Genomic DNA, 22,250 nt, shown 5'->3' on the forward strand with positions numbered 1-22,250 from the left:
TTGAGAAATCCTTGCATCCCTGGGGTAAATCCCACTTGATCATGGTATGTGATCCTTTTAAGGTACCATTAGAGCTAGTATATTTGTTGAGGATTTTTTCATCTATATGCATCAGTGATAGTGGCCTTTAATTTTACTTTTTTGTCATGTTTTCTGGTTTGGGTTATATCTTTGTCTGGTTCTGGGTGATGGTTGTCCCATAGAATGACTTTGGAGGTGTTCCTACCTCTGCTGTGTTTTGAAATAGTTTCAGAAGGATAGGTGTTTACTCTTCTCTAAATGGTTGGTAGAATTTGCCCGTGAAGCCACTTGGTCCTGGACTTTTGTTTGTTGGGAGTTTTTTAATGACATTTTAAATGTCAGTACTGGTGTTGGTCTCTTCTAATTTTCTATTCCTTCCTGGTCCAGTCTCGGGAGATTGTGCCTTGTTAAGAAGTTGTCCATCTCTTCTAGGTTGTCCATTTTATTGGTGTATGATTTCTACTCTTATCTTTAAGATTTCTTTCCTCCTAACTTTTGGTTTTGTTCATTCTACTTTCTCCGGTTGTTTGTTTGAGACTTTCTCTTATTTCCTGACATAAGCTTGTATTGCTGTAAATTTTACTGTTAGAACTGCCTTTGCTGCATCCTACATGTTTTGGATTGTCATGTTTTCATTTTGATTTATCTTTAGGTATTTTTTGATTTATTCTTTGAACTATTTTGTGATCCATTGGTTGCTTAGTAGCATATTGTTTAGCCTCCAGGTGTTTGTTTTTTTCAGTTTTTTTCTCATAGTTGATTTCTGATCTCAGTGTCGTGGTCATACAAGATGCTTGATATGATTTCAAATTTCTTAAATTTACCAAGGCTTGCTTTGTGGCCTACCATGTAATTTATCCTGGAGAATATTCCATGTGCAACAGTTGAAAAGAATGTGTGTTCTATTGCTTTCAGATGGAGTGCCCTATAAATACCAATTAAGTTCATCTGGTCTAATGTGTCATTTAAGGCCAGTGTTTTCTTACTGATTTTCTGTCTGGATGATCTCTCCATTGATGTCAGTGGGTATTAAAGTCCCCACTATTATTGTGTTACTGTTAATTTCCTCCTTTACGTCTGTTAACATTTCCCTTGTAAACTGAGATGCTCCTGTGTTGGATGCATATATGTTTACAATTTCTTTATCTTCTTGGATTGATCTCAAGTGAAAAAATGCTTGACAGTGTTACATGCTTATATTTTGTTTTATTTGCTAGGGTACTTCAGATAATTGAGGTGACAATAATATTCATAGATTAAAAACTTCAAGAATTGGTGTGATCTTAGATTAGAAATCTCATGGTATGTCTCAGTTCATTAACTTGAAAATAATTTTGTAACAAACATCTTGTGCATCTATGAGATACAAAAGTGCGGTAATGCTGTTGAGCAAGTAACCAGCTGACATTAATATAGGTATTATAGCTCAAGTGGTAGAATGTGTGTTTATTAGCATGCATGAGGTCCTGGGTTCAATCCCCAGTACCTCTTCTAAAGTAAATACATACATACACCTAATTACCCTCCCTCCAAAAACAAAACAAACAAAAATAAAGGCAATTACTTAAAAAAAAAAGGTACCCTAAGCTACTTTAAAATAAAAGAAATGTAGTTCCATTTCCTTTTTCTTACTTAAACACATTAATGATCTGTGGGTGCAGAGACATTGATTCACCTTCGTATGAATAATTGGTTTAAATGTACTTATGTATTTAATTTTTAACAAATTTTACCACTGTATTAAGATCATTCCTATAAGTCCTACCATTTCTTCAAGTGTTGTGAAGGAAGAACATTTAAACCTCATTTTATCAATTGAAAAGCTAAGAAACTGGCTTGTGTGCCCTACAGAGCAACCAGTGGTAGTGTCCTTGAAAAGCTTCAATTCTTCATGCTACTGCAGCTGACTTAGTAGCTTAATTTAAAATTCAAGGAGCATTAATGGAACAGCTCTGCATTCAAACCATGTGGTTCTAATGTGGGACTGATTGTAAAGGGGCCAGCAAGTAGATCAGTGACTCCCAGAAAATGATTTGATGAAGCAGCTGAGCTAGTAAACTACCAGTCATAAAACCCTGGCTTGTGAAGTCCTCTGAACAGAGTAAAAGTTTCATTATTGCCACTCTGTATTTTTTTTCAAATGTAGTCGTTTTAAATAGTGATACTTATCATAAGTAAATAATCTGTGACATTCTATGAATGCTAATATTTTCTAGTATGTCATTTTTGACAATAATTTTGGATAAATACATTTGATGTTTCTGTGATGATGCATCACCGTGAGATGAAATAACAGTGATTCTTGGTCCAGTCCTTCACTAGGAACTTAAATTTGTCTAAGGCATTATAACTCATTTAGGAGGAGCACATGTAAACCTTTTATATTTTTTCTGATTTAATTTCCTCACTTACTCTAATTAATCTTTCCATAACAATAGCCCTCTGTTTGCTTGCAATTCATCTTCAATGTCCTAAACATGTATTAATAGGGAATCATTATCTTTCCATATTCCATTACCTACCACTTCTTTGAAACTTTTTAAAAATGCTAATAAACGGAATTTCATAATGTACACTTTACTTACCTATATACTATTTATTCTTTCATCTACTAAAATTTAAGTAATGATTTTTCTCACATGTAGCTTGTGGGGTTTTGTGCCTCTCTTCCCTTCAATCTATTATTTTTTCCCTCATGAAAGAATGATTTAATTAGTTTATATTCAAAACCTGAAGTGGTAATCCAAATATTACTTCTGTATGTTTTAATTTATTTATGATACAATAGAAATTCTATTAATTAATTTTGGAAGAAACTGTCATTGAACATTTTTTATGTGCTAAACACTTTGCCAGATGATGTGACTTAACAAAAAACTCCAATTTTTATAAAACAATATTTTAGTTTTTCTTAATTTTTAAAATATTCTTCCACTCACTGTGAATGATTTTGGATTCTCTCAGATCTGTATTTCAAGAAAAAAATCTTTTCTTATTTTTAATAAGATTTTAAAGAAAATGATATAAACATTTCACACTGGCTCTTTACTAGAAGGTATTTGCAGGATAGGTTTTGAGAAGTGCTACTCTAGCCAGTTTCATATTCAGTTTCAGAGTTTGCCCTGCACTCTTCTGTTACAATGTATTTGCTTAGAAAGCTTTGACTCCCAGAAAGCTGCTTCTGTGTTTATTTTCACCTGTTGGTTTTCTATTCAAGCCCAATTTAAATGCTGTTGTCCAAAAGATTCTCTTACACATCTACACTTATTTACTCTTTCTGTCCTGTGTGTTGTGTTTGCCGGTTAGGAATATTTATTAGCATATCTAACATAGTGTGTGTTATACTGAAATTATTTGTTTCTGGTTTATCTTTCACATTAAATTGTAAAACTCCTTGAGCTTAAGTACTGTATTTTGTCTTACTGTTCATCACAGTGAAGATTATAGTGCCTTTAATGTAGTAGCTTCCTGCTGTGTTATTTCAAATAGTCTTCTATGATAATGAGATAACCCTGTTGTCTTTCTAATGGACACTCAGCCCTCCATCAGTGTGTGTTACGTATCTCACTTCTACCCTTTACTTGAAATTGTTAAATTATTTTGGATAATGTTAGAGCTTTTCTATCTCTAGGGAAACTTCAGCCACTTAGTCATTAATTCAGCCATCATTTGCTTTCTCTCTCTTTTTGTTTTTTTACCATTTATAGATATCTGAGATTTTATATTCATGTATCTATAATCTTCTTGTCATACAGCTTAATCAATATTTCTGCTTTATTCCATGTTCAAATTCTGATGACTTTCACTAACTTAATGTAAGAATCATCAAATTCAAATAATACATTTAATGTGTAAATTTTTATTGTTGATCACCTTACTATTTAATTTATTTACCTCCTTTAGGATGTTATCAATCAAATTTGGGATATAAGTTAATTTCTAATTTTAGTATAAGGTAATATTAGAATCAGAGATGTAGGGACCTTTAGAGTCAACATTTTATTTTACAAATAGGAGACTGAGCTTTAATATTTGATTATGTTCCATTTAAAATTAAGTAGCAATTCCTCCCTTATTTTATTCCACTGTAAGATTACCAAGGGTGGTATTCAAAATGTTTCTCACCTATCAAAATAAATGAGAACTACTACTTAGCCATAAAAATGTATGAAATAATGCCATTTGCAGCAACAAGGATGGATCTAGAGATGATCATACTAAGTGAAGTAAGCCAGAAAAAGACAAATACTGTATGATATCACTTCTATGTGGAATCTTAAAAAAAAAAAAAAAGACAGAAATGAACTTACTTACAAAATGGAAACAGAATCACAGACATAAAAAACAAACTTAGTGTTACCAGAGGGAAAGGGGAGTTTGAAATTTGCAGATACTAACTACTGTGTATAAATTAAATAATTGACAAGGTCCTACTGTCTAGTCTAGGGAACTATATTCAGTATCTTGTAGGAGCCTACTATGAAAAAGAATATATATACGTGTGTGTGTATAACTGAGTCACCACGCTGTACACCAGACACTAAAACAGCATCGTAAATAGACTGTACTTCAATTTAAAACAAACGCAAAAGATAAAATAAATGAGAGCTGTGCAATGAAAATAGGATCCTGGAAGTTTTTGTCTTCACCAGGGTCAGCCTTTTAACTGCTGGATTGTGGGGTGGCCTAGATTGTTTAGGGGAAGTTTTTCAGAAACTGCGATGGTAGGAAGGGACACAAGAGACTCTGCACAGTGGCTAATTAGACAAATGCTTTTGTGTTCTAGTATTTACTTTGACTCCACTGATTTCACTCCCTTGAGTATCATCTCCAGGCATTATCACAATCCCAGGCTTCCACACTTATCAGGGTCAGAGATCATATCATACTGACCCCTCCCTTGCTGTCATCCAGTTAATTGCCAACTCCTGTATCCATAAGAAATAAACGATGAAAATGTGCCATTATTGTCAGTAGACTGAATTTTCTAAGGTTAATTCTGTACTTACTTGCAGTGTCCACTAGGTTAAAGATGGAATAAATATGGTACTTATGAAAAAAAGTTTATGTATTTGTTACTGGGCTGAAAGTGGTATTTGTTTTGCAACAGTATCATAATTTATATGGCAGTATAATAGGTATATGTTTTTAGAAAGTAAACATACTGAAAGAATAGAAAAAAGATAACAGCAGTAGAAAATATTTCATATAATGTAGCTTAGGGAAAGAAATCAGTTTGAATCATAGAAATAGAAGAAAGAGGATTTATAGTCATAGATTTGTGTATGCATAGAGACAGAGGGAAAGGAACTTACAGGGAAAAACTTGAGAATAGGACAAAAAATTCTGGCAAGCTCAGGAATCAGGGCAAAGGAACAGGAGTGGGATTGTATAAATGTGTGTCAAAAAAGATGGGGGTTGTAAGTCCACTTTCCAAAATAAATCATCTTGTACCTCTAATGTCACCATTGCTGAGTAGGATTAACTTCTTGGCATAGAAAATAACACAAGTTATCTAAGTATGTTATTTTTAATTTGGTCTGTAGACATGATTTAGTAATGAATCCTCTCAGAATTCAACATTATATACTAACTCATATTGGCACCCATGAAAGAGGTAGACTGTACAAGTAAAAACCGTAATTTCTACTTTTGAATAAGAATAGGAAGAATAAGATGAGAAATAATCAAAAGATACTTTCATGTGACTTGAAATAATTTATGTGTAAGATTCAAACTAACTTAAGAATTAATCAAAATTTATAGTAGGGACCAAATTAATTTCCACATAAGGGGAAAGATAAAAACATTAAGAAAATAGGTAACTATGAAATGATCCCTGAATTTGGAAGGACTTTCTAAGCATAGTAAGAGATGGAACTAAAGGGTCTGTTTTTACAGTAAGCTTTGTAAGTCAGTGTACAGGCATAAATAGGCAGTAAATACAGCGGGTGCAGTTTAGTGTACTGTGTAAACAGCATCTCCATCAAGAAGCAGCGTTACCAGCACTGGAGAAGCCACTCTCTTCCCTTTCTTGTTTACTATTCCCCTCCTGCAAAGTAACCACTTTTCTGACATCTGTTACTATAAAACTAGTTTAGTGTTGGAAAGAACCCGAAACTCGCTGCCGTCCGCTGGCTGCCACCAACACGGTGCGGCCCCTTGCTGCCCGTTGCTGCTGTCGCTGCTGTCACCGGGCGCGGGCGGTGGCGGCCATGGGTGGCGCGCGGAGGTGCTGTCCCGCCGCCCGCCCTGCAGGCCTGAGAGCCTGGCCGCCTGCGAGCCCCCGCCGCCGCGCCTCCCGCCGCCGGGGCCGGGCCGCCGGCTGCGCCCGCGCGCCCCGCGAGCTGGTCCGGGCACCGGGCTGCGGCTGCGGCGCCGTGGGCGCCCGGCTGGAGACGCGCGGTGCGGCGTGTACACCCCACGCTGCGCCCGGGGGCTGCGCTGCTGTTCCCATCCGGGCTCCTGGCGGCCCCTGCAGGCGCTGGTCCTGGGCGAGGGCACTTGCAGAAAGCCCCGCAATGCCGAGTACCGTGCCAGCCCCGAGCAGGTCGCAGCCAAAGGCGATGACCACCCTGAGGGAAGCCTGACTGAGAACCACGTGGACGGGAACATGAATTTGGGAGGCGGAGGCGGTGCCGGCCGGAAGCCCCTGAAGTCAGGCATGAAGGAGCCAGCCATGTTCCGGGAGGTCACCGAGCAGCACCAGCAGATGGGCAAGGGTGGCAAACGTCACCTCGGCCTGGAGGAGCCCACGAAGCTGCAGCCACCACCTGCCAGGACCCCCTGCCAGCAGGATTTGGACCAGGTCCTGGAGCGGATCTCCTCCACGCGTCTTCCTGATGAGTGGGGCCCCCTGGAGCACCTCTGCTCCTTGCACATCCCCAAGTGTGACAAGCACGGCCTGCACAACCCCAGACAGCGCAAGACGTCTCTGAACGGGCAGCGTGGGGAGTGCTGGTGTGTGAACCCCAGCACCGGGAAGCTGATCCAGGGAGCCCCACCATCCGCGGGGACCCGAGTGTCATCTCTTCCACAATGAGCAGCAGGGTCTCCTAGGGTCCACACCCAGCGGATGCAGTAAATCACAGCCAGCAGGTGCCTGGCACTCCCCACCCCCATCCCTCCTCTCCAGAGCATGGTGGGTGGGGAAGGATTTTCCAGGAGTTCTGAGATGTGTATTTATATTTGGAAAGAGACCAGCACCGAGCTCAGCACAACCCCCCCCCCGCCTTCCCCCTCCCCAGCTGGGGATGCCTGCATCCTCCCTCCTCCCATCCCTGCTGGGGAGGAAGGGGGTGGTTACAGTGGCGGAGCTGGGGCAAAGGTTTGGGAGAGGGGGAAAAATAAATTTTTACTTTTGAACCCCTGTGTCTCTTTTGCTTAAGATTAAAGGAAGGAAGGGGAAAAAAACTAGTGTTGAGTGTTTTTGAATTTTTTATAGATGAAATTACGTAGTAATTTTGTTTCTGGCTGTCTTCAACATTGTGAGATTTGTTCGCACATGCCTCCAGCTGAGACCACTGCTGTATTTGTCCAAAATGTTTCTAGCTTGTTTTCTAGATGCCGCATGTTGTGTTTTTCCCGTCTTCCTTTCCTTTCTCTTTTTTCTTTCTTCCTTTCCTTCCTTTCTTCCTCCCTCTGTTCTTTTCCTCTCTTCCTTCTTTCTCATACAGTTGTAGTTGGAAAAGATGCTGTATACAATTTCTGTTGTCTTAAATTTATTGAGACTTGTTTTGTGGCCTAGCATATCAGTCCTGAAGTACATCCCATGAGCACTTGAAAAGAATGTGTATTCTACTGCTTTTAGATAGAATGTCCTACATACAGCTATTAATCCATCTGCTCTAATGTGTCCTAAAGCCAGGGTTTCCTCATTGATATTCTGCCTGGATAATCTGTCCATTGATGTAAATGTGGTAAAAAGTACCCTGCTAATGAAGTACCTAATAATAACTATTATTATGTTACTGCCAATTTCTCCCATTATTCTTGTTAATGTTTGCTTTATCTATTAGATATTTCTAGATTGGGTACATACTTATTTACAATTATTATATCTTCTTGCCAAATCAATCCCTAGTTATAGAGATTGTCCTTCTTTGTCTCTTGTTATAATCTTAGTTTTATTCTAAAAGTCTCCTTTGATGCAAGTATTGCTACCCTAGCTTTCTTTTCGTTTCCATTCCCATTGAATACCATTTTCTGTCCCTTCAGCTTTCAGTATGGGTGTGTCCTTAGAACTAAAGTGAGGCTCTTTTTAGGCAGCATATGTGTGGGTATTGTTACTAATCCATTAATCTACTCTGAGTCATTTTCTTTGGTGGGGGTATCAGGTATGAAATCTTTTTGGGGTTTTTTTTTTTTTTTTTGAGATATAGTTGATGTACAGTATTCTGTAAATTACAGGTGTACAACATAGTTAGGCACAACTTTTAAGGTTATACTTCACTTACAGTTATTATAAAATACTGACTACGTTCCCCGTGGTATACAATATATCCTTTTAGCTTACTTCTTATTTTATACATGATAGTTTGTAACTCTTAATCCCCTACCTCCATATTGCCCTTCCCCCTTCCCTCGTCCCACTGGTAATCACTAGTTTTCTGTATCTGTGAGTCTATTTTCTTTTTGTTGAATTCCCTACTTTGTTTTATTTTCTAAGATTGTATTTAAATGATATAATGCACTATTTGTTTTTATCTTCCTGACTTATATCTGCCTGACATATAGCATAATATATTCTGAGTCCATGTTGCTACAAATGGCAAAATTTTTATTCTTTTATACCACTGAGTGGTATTCCATGTACACATATACCACATCATTTTTGTCCATTCACCTGTTGATGGACACAGGTTGCTTCCATATCTTGACAATTGTAAATAAAGCTGCTAAGAATATTGGGGTACATGTATCTTTTTGGATTGATGATTTTGTTTTTTCCAGATATACACCCAGAAGTGGAATTGCTAGATCATATGGTAACTATTTTTAGTTTTTTGAGAAACCCCCATAGTGTTTTTTCCACAGTGGTGGCACCAGTGTACATCCCCACCAACAGTACATGAAGGTTCCTTTTCCTCCCCATCCTCACTAACATTTGTTATTTGTGTTCTTTTTAATGACAGCCATTCTGATGTGAGGTGATGTCTCACTGTGGTTTTAATTTGCATTTCTGTCATGAATAATGATGTTGAGTATCTTTTCATGTGCCTGATGGCCGTCTGTATATCTTCTTTGGAAAAATGTCTATTCAGGTCTTCTGCTCATCTTTTAATTGGGTTGTTTGTGTGTGTATTTTTTTTTTTTTTTGGATGTTGAGTTGTATGAGCTGTTTATACATGTTGGATATTAACCCTTTATCGATCATATCATTAGCAAATATTTTTTCTCATTAAGTAGGTTGTCTTTTAATTTTTTGGATGGTTTTCTTTGCTGTGCAGAACTTTTTAGGTCTAACTAGGTTCCATTTGTTTATTTTTGCTTTTATTTCCTTTGCTTTAGGGGACAAAACCAAAAAGAAAAATATTGCTACAATTTATATCAAAGAGTGTTCTGCCCATGTTTTCTTTTGGGAGTTTTATGGTCTCCAGTCTTACATTTAATTCTTTATTGCTTTTTGAATTTATTTTGTATGGTGTGAGGAGATGTTCCAGTTTCCTTATTTTACATGAAACTGTCCAGTTTTCCCAACAGCACTTATTGAAGAGGTTGTCTTCTCTGTGTTATATTCTTGCCCTCTTTGTCGTACAATAATTGACCATAAGTGTATGGGTTTATTTCTTGGATCTCTTTTCTCTTCTGTTGATCTATGTGTCGGCTTTTGTACAGTACCATACTGCTTCAATTACTGTAGCTTTTTAGTACAGTCTGAAGTCAAGGAGCATGATTTCTCCTGCTCTGTTCTTCTCAAGACCTTTTGGATATTCAGGGTCTTTTGTGTTTCCATACATATTTTAAAATTATTTGTCTTGTTCTGTGAAAAATATCATTGGTATTTTGATAGGGATTGCACTGAATCTGTAGATTGCCATGGGCAGTATTGTCATTTAAACTATATTAGTTCTTCCAATCCATGAATGCAGTGTATCTTTCCGTCTGTTTGTATCATCTTCAGTTACTTTCATCAGTGTCTTACAGCTTTCCAGGTACAGGTCTTTTACCACCTTAGGTAGGTTTATTCCTAGGTATTTTATTCTTTTTGATGCCATGGTAAATGAGATCATTTCCTTAATTGTTCTTTCTTATAGTTTGTTGTTAGTATATAGAAATGCACAGATTTCTGGATATTAATTTGGTATCCTGCAACTTTACCAAATTTATTGATGAGCTTTAGTAGTGAGCTTTAGTAGTTTTCTGGTGATGTATTTAGGATTTTCCATGTATAATATCATGTCATCTGCAAACAGTGACAGTTTTACTTTTTCCTTTCCGATTTGAATTCATTTTATTTCTTTTTCTTGTCTGATTGCTGCAGCTAAGACTGCCAATACTATGTTGAATAAAAGTGGAGAGAGTGGACCTTGTTCCTGATCTTAGAGAAATGCTTTCAGCTTTTCACCACTGAGTATGATGTTAGCTGTGGGCTTGCCATATATGGCACCTACTATGAACCAATTGTATGCCAATAAAGTGAACAACTAAGAAGAAATGAACAAATTCTTAGAAATGTACTTTCTCCCTAAACAGAACCAGGAGGAAATAGAAAATATGAACAAACCAATGATTAGTTTGAAATTGGATTAGCAATTAAAAAACTGCCAACAAACAAAAGTCCAGGACCCAGTGGCTTCACAGCTGAATTCTACCAAACATTTAGAGAAACGTCAACACCCACCCTACTCAAACTATTTGGAAAACTTTCAGAGGAAAGAACGCTTCCAAACTCATCTGTGAAGCATTTCACCCTGATACCAAAACCAGTCAAAGATACCACAACAAATGAAATTACAGGCTAATGTCACTGATGAACATAGATGAAAAAAAACCCTCAGCAAATATTAGCAAGACAAATCCATCAATACATTAAAAGGATCATACACCACGATCATGTGGGACTTATTACAAGGATTTTTCAATATATGCAAGACAATCCATGTGATACATCACATGAACAAACTGAAGAATAAATACAATATAATCATCTCAATAGATGCAAAAAAACTTTTGACATACTTCAGCCTTGATTTATGATTAAAAACTCTCCCCAAAGTGGGCTTAGAGTTAACATACTCTGTATCCTTTGATTGGAGCATTTAGTTTGCTTATATTTAAAGTAATTATTGGTTGGGATGTACTTATTTCCACTTTGTTCATTGTTTTCTGGATGTTTTTGTTCTTTTTTGCTTCTTCCTTTTTCTTTTGGTCTCTTCTGTTGTGATTTCATGACTATCTTTAATGTTGTATTTGGATTTCTTTTGCATGTATGCATTTATTATAAGTTTTTTGTTTCTGATTATATATTTATGATTATCTCAAATTGATAATCTCTTAACTTCATTTTATTCCTCCCTCTGCCACGTTTAATATTTTTGAAACCATGCTTCACATCTTTTTGTTTGCGTATCTCTTCACTGCTTGTTTTCAGTATAGGTGATTTCTCTACTTCTGTCCTTTAGCCTTCCTACTGACTTTATAAATGCTTGATCTACTACCTTTACCATATGTATGCCTTTACCAATGTGATTTTTCCTTTCCTAGTTTTCGTATTTCTTGTTGTGGTCTTTTCTTTTGAACTTAAGTAGGTTCCTTTAATATTCCTTATAAAATCAGTTTAGTTGTGCTGAACTCTTTTTTGGCTTTGCTTGCCTATGAAACTCTTTATCTCTCTTTCAAATTTGAACGATATCCTTGTCAAGTAGAGTATACTTGGTTGTACATTTCTTCCTTTTATCACTTTAAATATATCCTTCCACTCCCTTCCTGCCAAGTTTCTTCTAAAAAGTCTGTTGATAGTCTTTATGGAGCTCCCCTGTATGCAACTCATCACTTTCCTCTTGCTGCTTTTAAGAGTCTCCTTATCATCATTTTTTGCCACTTTAATTAGTGTTTCTTGGTGCGGACCTCTTTGGGTTCATCTTGTTTGGGACTCTCTGTGCTTCTAGGTCCTGGATATCTATTTACTTTTCTAAGTTAGGGAAGTTTTTGGCTATCATTTCTTCAGTTAAGTTCTCTGCCTTTATTTCTGTCTTGTTCCTCTGGAACCCCTATATAGAATGTGACTGTTAGTACACTTAGTGGTATTCCGATAACACCTTAAATTGTTCTCATTTTATGAAAATCTTTTTTTTCTTTTTTTCTGTTCAGCTTGGGCGATTTTCGCTGTTCTTTCTTCCAGTTTGCTGATGTGTCCCTCTTTATCATCTAATCTACCACCGAATCCTTCTAGTGATTTTTTTATTTCAGTTATTGTATTCTTCAGCTCTGTTTGGTTCTTCATTATATTTTCCAATTCTTTATTGATCTTCTCACTGTGTTCATACTTTCTTCTCCCAAATTTTTGAGGATCTCTATGATCATTACCTTGAATGCTTTCGGGATATGTTTCTTTTTTCCAGTTCATTTATTTCTTCTTCTGACTCTTTATCTTATTCTTTCATTTGGAATATATTCTTCTGTCTCTTCCTTTTGCCTAATTCTCTATGTTAATTTCTATGTTTAGGTAGGTTGGTTATGTTTCTCAGTCTTGGAGAGGTGGCTTATGTTGGAGATAGCCTATGCAGCCCAGGGGCATACACCCCTCTGGTCACCAGAGATCTATGCTCTGGGGGTGCCCCCTATATGAGCAGTGTGGACCCCCCTGTTGTATCAGTGCCAGCTATTGTGGGAAGTCTGGTAGGCATGGCTGGCTGCTCTCCTGGTTGGCTGTCAGGCCTTGCCTTGTGTCATGACTAGTAAGTAGCCTGCTGCTGGATGGGGTTGGGTTCTAATACTGGAGGCTTTGTGGCCTGTGAGTTCCCAGGGCTTGTTCTAGCTGCTGGTGGTGGGGGCTGGATTCTGGTCCACTGGATGAGGGACCTTGGAAGGCCCATGGCCAGTTTGGGCCCACTAACTGGCAAGGCCCAGTCCCAGGGCATCCAGCTGCAGGGCCCTATGGAGAGGGGCTGGAGCTTGTGCCTGACCCCACTAGTAGGCAGGGTGGGTTTGAAGCCAGTGCCTGCAAGGCCTAGAGGGCCCAAGGCTGGTGCCAGTCTGCTGGTGGGCTACTCCAGCTTCTGGTAGCCACATTTTCAAGTGATCAATGCCTGCATTTTATTAATGTCTCCCTTATTGGACACTGCAGCTTTATATACTGTATCTGGAAAATGTTCTTAAAATATGTAAACAGAAAATATACACTAACCATCAGCAAGGTTATCTATGGATAGTGTGATTAATTACCCTTTTAATTTTTTGTGCATTTCTGTATTCTCAAAATTTTACCATGAACTCTTAAGATAGCAACCAAATGTCTAGAAATAGCAACATTATAAAAAGTAAATTTGACATGCCAACTCTACTTCTACAATATTCCTAGACAGCTCAATTCCTAATCCAATTCATCCCTCTTTATCTGTGGGGTTGAGAGGTGATTAAGTCAACAAGCAGAGAATTTACCTCTGAGACAGATGCACAATGGAGGATACATAACAAAGGATTATATCTAGAAAATCTTTGGCAGTAGCTACAAATATTACTAATAGTAATTTGATTAGCTGTCGATGGAAAATGTGGTGTCTTTTTACTGAGTTAGAATCTAGTATTTTCTAAATTAAATCCAGGAATTGTGGTTGCTCCAGAGAATCTTGGGAAGATCAGATAAGTGAAATGCTTATATTCCAAGAATAGATGCTTAGAGTTAAGTGTGAATGAGCTGGCAAAAGTTAGATTGGCTCCCAGATTACCCATTTGTTCCAAAATTCCAATTCTACTTTATAGAAACTACATATTAAATTTTTTCTCACTAATTTAATGAATATGTTTTGTCCTTTCATCTTACTAGTTCAAGAGACAAAAGCATCTAAAGCATATTTAAAGTCAATCTGTGATTTCCATATGTAGGATTCTAGGTCTTGTTTTAAAGTTGAGCAACAAGAAAGAGGAAACTTACCAGCACTTTATTCCTCATAAAACATGAGGTAATACCTATTTTATTGCTGATCATTTTGATTTAAGTTCCTATGAATCTTAGGATCTCTAAGTATCCTTAGTGTTTGTCCTTAAAGTGAACAAATTCCTGCTTCTGTTATATTCAAAACATTGAAGAATGGTTTCTCTAAGGATTCTTTTGGCCAAAGAATGATGAAAGAAAGAGTTTTCAACAGCATTTTGAGAGACTGACAGTTGTATACAGAATAGATTCAGTTATTCAACTCTGAAGCAACTCAGCATTGTTTTTGTTATTTTTGTTATTTCATGGTATACTGTGACCTATCTTACAGTTTGTAATTTTGTAACAAAAAGAAAAATGTAAAATACAGCTTATTTATATTATAATATGTGTGAGAAATATGTTGAGGTTTCCAAGGAAGAAAAGACAAGAAAGCCTCACCTCTTTTCCTCATTCACGGTAATCTTTTTGACCATCAATCTACTGGATAAAATACTACATTGATTTATATATTCATGACTTCAGGTACTTTTACCACCTATATCTGCAAAGATTTTCAAGCCTTATTTAAAAGGTTTTTCTTTGTGCTTATATTCAAGAACACTTTCCATATCTCTGTGACGACCATAAATGACATATCCATTCTATGAAATAGAAAATCTTGATCATGTCCTGTGCTCAAGATCAAAATGTATTGAAATTTTCTTATTGCCAGACACACTGTGGACCATTTACAGCAGTGGTCTCAACTGAAAGCTTACATGAGAATCCCCTGGAGATCTTTTCTCAAAATATTACCTCTCCACATTCTGTTTCAAGAAGCTTGGGGTGCAGTCTAAATATTTGTTTGTTGTTTGAAAATACTCTCCAGGTCATGCTGATGCAGATTTAGGTTGAGAATCATTTTAGAAACTCACTCTGGAATAGGAAAATTAAAACAAACAAACAAACAAAACCCTCGGGTTGTGAAACTTATTTTTTTCTGAAGTTTGGAACAGGTCAATACAGTTAAGCCAAACAAATATTTCTGAGCATCTATTAAGTACAGGTCACCATATTAGTTACTGCAGGGGTATTAAAAAATCCATTAGCCCATGGATTGAAGAAGAACATGGTCCTTTAGAGTGAATGGTACAATCCTAGGAGAAAAATACTAGGCAGAGATAGTATAATACTGCTTCAGAGAAGGGTAAGTTTAGAGCCGGGTGGAAGTATCCTAGGTGTGTTCAGGACGCAGTATAACACATGATTCATCCTGAAAGGAGGGGAGGAATTTTAAAAGAAGGGATATTGTGAACCCAGTAAATGCAGTGTTTTGTTTAGAACAACACTTCCATGAGAGACAACTAAATTACATTTTGAATACGTTTAGAGCACTGTAGTATGTGCTTTTTTCACACATTTTCTCATTTGATCCTTGCAAGAATCTCCAAAGAATCCATGATTTACTATCCTGATTTTGTTGATAAATGTACTGAGGTTACGTTTCTAGCCCAAGATCATCTACATGGTTTGTGGGCTTTTCAGTTCTCCACATCAAGCGAGGCTAGAGATACTAGGGCCAGGAACTAAGTGGAATCTATGAGTTTGTAGCAGCTGAATAGTTTTTGTTGAGGACTGAAGTAAAACACAGTTCTCAAACAGACTCACAGACATAGAATACAGACTTGTGCTTGCAAGGGGTGGGTGGGAAGGGGTAAACTGGGAGTTGGAGATTTGCAGATACTGACTGGTATATATAGAATAGATAAACAGCTTTATACTGTGTAGCACAGGGAAATATAGTCAATATCTTGTAGTTTATAGTGAAAAAGAACATGAAAATATGTATGTTCATGTATGACTGAAGCATTGTGTTGTACACCAGAAATTGACCTAACATTGTAAACTGACTGTACATCAATTTTAGAAGTTTGAATTTAAGATAAATAATAAATGGTTTTTAGTATAAGTCCCCCCCAAAAAAGAAACACAGTTCTCAGATTCTTAATGTAGTGACAAAGAACATGTATCATTGATGGAAATAAGGAGTTGCTAACTTGTCAGTTGGTGGAGATAGAGGTGGATATGATGGACTTGGTTTTGGAACCAAGTAGTGAATTTAAAATTCTGTTAGCTTTTCCTTAGTTGTGATGAAGAAACACCAAATGTAAACCTACTTTAGTATTACCTGATTAATCAGATAATACTAAAACCTCTTGTGACCTCATGCCAGAGGAATGAAAACATTTCAGATGACATCAGCCTAATTCTGCTGTGCTTTCTTACTACACATGGCTCAGCTCTCTCCTCTTAACAGATTCAGGTATTTCCAAGTCCCGCCTAGACTTTACCCCGCTTCTCTTTCTCTCTCCAAGAATGTGTTGCTTAAGATTTTGCCGTTCACTGTACTTCCTTTTCTCTTTCCCATCCTCAATCCCTCTCTTTAAAATTATGTATCACAGTGGAGATGCATATTAGGCTACTGGAAACATGAGACTAGGGAATTAGATATTTGAATATAAATTAAAAGTATAAACTGGAGACTCTTCTACTTAAAAAAATTTATTTGAAACAATACAAGTATATGTGATTGCTTCATTAGAGTTTTGGGAGAAACTTCTGTGGAGCTGGACCATAAAGGTCTCTTCCAGTTAAGTGAAACTTCTGGCTGTGAGTGATGCGTTACCTTCTGTGAGTGATGATGCCTGTCCTTTGTACAGTAGGATGATTTTTGGTACGTGATGGTCACCCACTATTTCCTCTGTGATTCCAAACACCAAGATGCTTTGAGATAGAGTGTTAACAACATGTCCTCTGTAGCTCTGTAATGTTTGTCAGTCACCTGTGAGTGTTTCAAATGCACATAAAACTAAGCTTAGCAATAAACAAGTCCTGGGAAAATAGTTTATTAAAATTTAGCAAGTGAGAAGTTCACAACAGACATGAATTTGCCAGATACATTTACTTCATAATAATTTTAATATTCCATTGAAACTGGCTAGTCGGAAAGAGATAGAGAAGAGAGAGACAATATGAATGGGAAAGAAAGGGTACTGTGGTGTGTTTTTTACTACATAAGTTACTGTTATAGAGTAGCTTGATAATCCAACTTCATGATTATTCATTATGAGTGTCAAATTTAATTTGATACTCCAAGCAGTTGTACACATTCCCTCTCAATTCTAAAAACAAATAGATAGAAAAAACCAATGAGGAATATTATTGTTCTTTGCCCTTTTTAGAATATGAAAATTAAGGCTCACAATGTAGAAAAGACTTGCCCATTTTATACAACTATTGAGCAGTCATAGCTTTCAAAACAAACTACTCTTTATTCCTCCAACAACTGCCTTTCTAATCACCGCTCTTATCTCCCATCATCTTAATACAGGAAAAATGGATCATGACATTCAGAAGTCCAGAATCTGTCCTTTGAAACACAAGTTCTTTTAGCATTTGATGGTCACTGGAGCAGACATAACCTGAGAGAGTTAAATAAGACAAAAATAATATTTTAGGCATTTACAGCTTTACAGTCAAATCACATTAAAGGAAAATTTTACAATCACTGATATGAAGGAAAATGAAGACAGAATGTTGCCACAACCAGTGAAGATTTAGCTTTGGTAAAGACTCAAGTATATTTGAGAGCTTAGTATTATTTATTTATTTAAAAATGTTTTAACCAGGCGACTGAGTTGAGCTCCCTAAATGGTGTTTTATATCCTGAAGTTTGATTTGCTGCTCTCCTCTATCAAGCACTTCTACTCTATTTTCGAATTTAAACTCTGATGTTCAGTTATGATATTCGTAGTTTCAACCTGCTTGAGTGCATAGTTTTGGTCTCATAATTTCTAATTTGCATCTATAGATGCAAGTTGAAGATGAAAAAGAAAGATTTCAAAATAGTTTTTATTTAAAATATACAGGTAATTATATATTTGTATTATCTGAGTAATTGCTTCAGTTATCCATTTCATTAGAAGTGGACTGCACAACTTCCTTTTGTATGTATTTCATAGTATTTGAAATTATTTCTGCATTATAGTTTAAACCAGATATTATAGTTCACGTTAAGATTTACTGTTACTAAAAATTAGCAACATTTTAATATTACGCATAACACCACATAAAATTTACATCTTTGGCATTGCACTGAATTTGACACAAAGAATATCTGTGAATAAGCCATTCTTACGGATTTCTCTTTATTTTTCCTGTGTGTGTATTTAAACAGATTTAACGTAACTGTTTGGCATTAAGGTTCAGTAACTATATTCTGACTAGCAAATAAGGTCCTTAAAAAGAACTAGTTTTTTTGTATTACAATTTCTCTTATAGTTAATATTTATTATATAATGTTTCTAAAGAAGCCAAATAATCCAGATTGTTAATTTTAAGTTTTCAAGTTAATTATATGTATATTTATAATACAAATGGCATGCACTAATTGCAATTGTATGTATGTGCTGGTGAGAGAGAGAGAGAGAGAGAGAGAGAGAGAGAGAGAGAGAGAGGAGGGAGAGAGAGAGAGAGAGAGAGAGAGAGAGGGAGAGAGAGAGAGAAAGAAAGAAAGAAAGAAAGAAAAAGAAAGAAAGAAAGAAAGAAAGAAAGAATGAGAATTACTCCTGTCAGATTTTTTTTCCTTTGTGCTTTCCTATCAAAATACGGACCTTGGTTAGGGAAGTGTTTGAGTCCCTGTGTTCCAGTCTTTTTTGCTTTTTTGGCAGGGGAGGGGGGAGGTAATTAGGTTTATTTACTTACTTATTTTTAGAGGAGGTGCTGGGAGTTGCACCCAGGACCTCATGCATGCTAAGCACGCCCTCTGCCACTTGAGCTATACCCTCCCCTTCCCTATATTCCAGTCTTAATCATTGTGAGAAAGCAAGACAAGTTAAGATGTTGTTTTTATCTCTCCTGCGGGTGTATGACCAGGGGGCTGTCCTGGCGCTGTCCCTGAATTCCGGGGGGGCTGGTGGTGCTGGGCGACCTGACCGGCGATGCCGTCTTCAACCACCGCTGCCAGGCCCTGCGGGGCGGCTGCCGGACGCTGCTGGCCTGGGGCCAGCACTGGGAGTCCTTCCTGCACTTCGAGGCCTCCAGGCTGCCCTTCAGGCCCTGGACCGCCATGGAGGAGGGCATCCAGCTGGTGCGGGGGCCGCGCCTCCTGGACTGGATCTACCGAGAGTCAACCCTGCCCGGCGAGCCCGAGCGCCCGGCGCCCGAGGACGTGCGCTTCACGCAGGGGCTGCAGCGGCGCCTGCTGACGGCGGCTCCCTCCGAGCTGCGGCTCTGCTGGTCAGCCTGCTGGTCAAGGGCATGCGGTGCTGGGGGCCGTGATGGAGATCCAGACCATGGCCGACGTCGGCCTGCTCTGGCGCCAGAGCCAGCCTGGCCGCGCCAAGCTCATGCTGGGCCCCGACCCGACACACTAGGACCTCACGGGCTGGCTGCTGAGCCACGGCGCGCCCAGGGAGTGGGCGGACAAGAAGCCCACCAAGGTCCTGCCGGAGCGGTGCACCGGAGGACAGGCGCAGCCGCAGCCGCAGCCGCAGCCACGCCGCCTCCGGGCGGGGGAGGAGCAGCCCCCGCCTCCCCCGGGCTCCGACCAGGCCCGCGGGGGGAGCCGCCGCTGCCCCCGCTGGGCCACGGCGAGGCCCCAGTTCCCGGGGTCCAGCTGGTGCTCGGAGCGGGGGAGGGAGGCTAAATCCCAGGCGAGCCAACAGGCAGGGAGCAGGGACATGGGAGGGGAGGCACAAAGCCTCGGCGAGGCCTCCTGTGTGCCCCCCGATGGGCTGAGGGACGGCCCCGGCCACCCTGAGGGCCTCACTGGCCAGAGCTGGGGGAGAACGGCTCCTGGCCGAGAGCTGCCGCTGGATTCGGGGAGAGTCTGCTACATGGCAGTCTGATGCACTTCAACCCAATGGTGGGGGTCGGTACCCACCGCTCCGCCGCACGGGCCCCCCAAAGCGCTGCAGGCCAAGAGGGAGACCCCGAAGACCACGACATGGAAGCAACTTGAAGTCTGCACCCTTTCTCAAGGTTTTTTTTAAATGCAGTATTTTAACCTATTACTTTGTTTTCAGTGTAGAACGTGTGGGTTTTACGGAGGCTCTTTTCCCCTTTTGTGGTGATTTTCTCTTGAGACCTTTTTTTATGCAAGGCCTTTTCTCTTTTAAAATGGAACTTTGCCCTCCCCTCACCTGGGGAAGGTGCAGCCGGTTTCTTCCGGTTCCTCTAGCTGGGTGTGTGGCTGGATTGTCTGCGAAATGTCTGGGTGAGGGGTGCTGGGGCCCAGAACCCCAGCGTTGTGGGGATGGACAGCCCTGGCAGGCAGCGCCAGGCACCCATTAAACACCTGGCATGTCCCTGAAAAAAAAAAAAAAAAAAAGAATAGAGATTTAATATCCCATTTCTTTTTAATTTTGATCCTTTGGCCAATATTAAATTTGTTATTATTTTATGTTAATGCTGCCTGTTTCTTCTTTTGTTTTGCTTTATTATAGTAATACTGATTATTCTTATTAATTCTTATTAGTCTGAAAATAATAAAACTCATTGGCGATTTAAATTTTAGAAACAGGATACTGAATCACACAAACCTTCATTTCTAGAGATCAGTGTTCAAGCTAAAAATTAGAATTCAATCACTTTGAAATTACAGAGGAAAGTATGTGGTATGAATAAACATAAATGTTTAAAAATCCAGAAATTGGAGATTGTAACTTTAGACACTATTACAGTTAACTTTCTAATTCATATAATCCTAGAAAAATACCCAAAGGTTCTGTATAGCTAAAGAAACTCCATCCTACCTTATAATGGATTGAATTGCATTTGTGAAACTATTGCTAGATGAAAGTTATTTTGTATTAAGAACTTTTGGCTTTAGATATGATACATTTTTTGTTTGATTAGGCAAATTTTAATTTGAATGAGCTTTTGCTTGACAATATTTTGGTGCATTAAGCTTATTATAGGCAATAGAAAAGAAATTAACTTTAGTTGGTAATTATATTTAAAAAGTTAGACTTTATGTATAGTTAAAATTTATATTATGTCTAATAGATACACATGCAATTTAAATAATTTAACATTATAAATACACTTAAAATGTGTGTGTACCATGTAGTTTTTAAATTGGAATAGCTGTTTAGGCATACAGTTTTGGCTTAAATATGATAAATCATCACCTAGAATATTTCCTTTATTGTAGTATATATCATTTGCTATATCTTAACCACATTAAAAAGATTGTCTTTATCTTAGAAAATGTGGTTTGTCAGTCTTTGTGTAGATTAAAAAATAAGTGAAAATTAAGTTAATAAAGTATTAAGTAATAATAGGTGAAATACAAATGTATTGAAATGTATGATTATGTAGGTATAATGTTATGGATTATTATATAGAACTTTATATATATTTACACCCAAAAGGAAAATAAGACTTAATATATATGGTATTTATATCCTTTAAAAATTCTGTCTATATTAGAAACGGATCAAGGAGCAGGTATAAGTAAGACTGATCAAAGGAGCCTGCTTCACCTGCTGAGTTCATATTTAAGAGTGATTCTGTCTGTCTGCTTCTTGGAGACTCAGAAGTGTTGTAATCTACAGAGGGAGCAAAGAAACTGTGAACCTTTTGAAAATTTCAACAAAACTGGAGATAAATGATCACTTCTAATTAAATACATTTATATATATATGATACATATAATAATTTCTACCAGTAAAAACATAAATTAAAACTTAATGAAGAAAAAATACTTTTGTCAGAATGTGCTTATAATCTGTGTTTACTGGGGCACTTATTTAAGAATCACGATAGTTCTGTAGATTTAAATACAGACCAACTCATAATCTAGGAATATTTGAAAGTCACATTTCTGGACTTTTTAAAGGAAACTAAGTTCTCTGTCAGGATTTGAGGAAGTTACAAGGAAAAAAAGACTTGATTTGTTGAAATTTAAAAGTAACAGCTACTTTCTTCAAGAATCAGTGAAGGCTGGTGTAATCTCATTAGTGAAAACATTCCTAGGTGCTGAAAAGTTGTGTCCAAGTCAAGAAGTTTGACTAGAAGAAAAGCAGGGAAAAAAAGCAAAATCAGGGACAGCTGGTATGTTGTTTTCTGGACTTACCGTGGCGATCAT

At 38.0% G+C, this 22,250-nt stretch overlaps 1 protein-coding gene and 1 pseudogene across 1 annotated transcript in view; both read left to right on the forward strand.

Moving 5' to 3' along the window:
• Nucleotides 1-22,250, forward strand: part of LOC141575549 (uncharacterized) — a 92,053-nt gene that overhangs the window by 11,167 nt on the left and 58,636 nt on the right. The gene's annotated exons all lie outside the window — the stretch shown is intronic.
• On the forward strand, nucleotides 6,027-7,418 carry LOC105074018 (insulin-like growth factor-binding protein 2 pseudogene; annotated as a pseudogene).

The sequence above is a fragment of the Camelus bactrianus genome, chromosome 29, assembly GCF_048773025.1.
Source record: "Camelus bactrianus isolate YW-2024 breed Bactrian camel chromosome 29, ASM4877302v1, whole genome shotgun sequence".
Lineage (NCBI taxonomy): Eukaryota > Metazoa > Chordata > Mammalia > Artiodactyla > Camelidae > Camelus > Camelus bactrianus.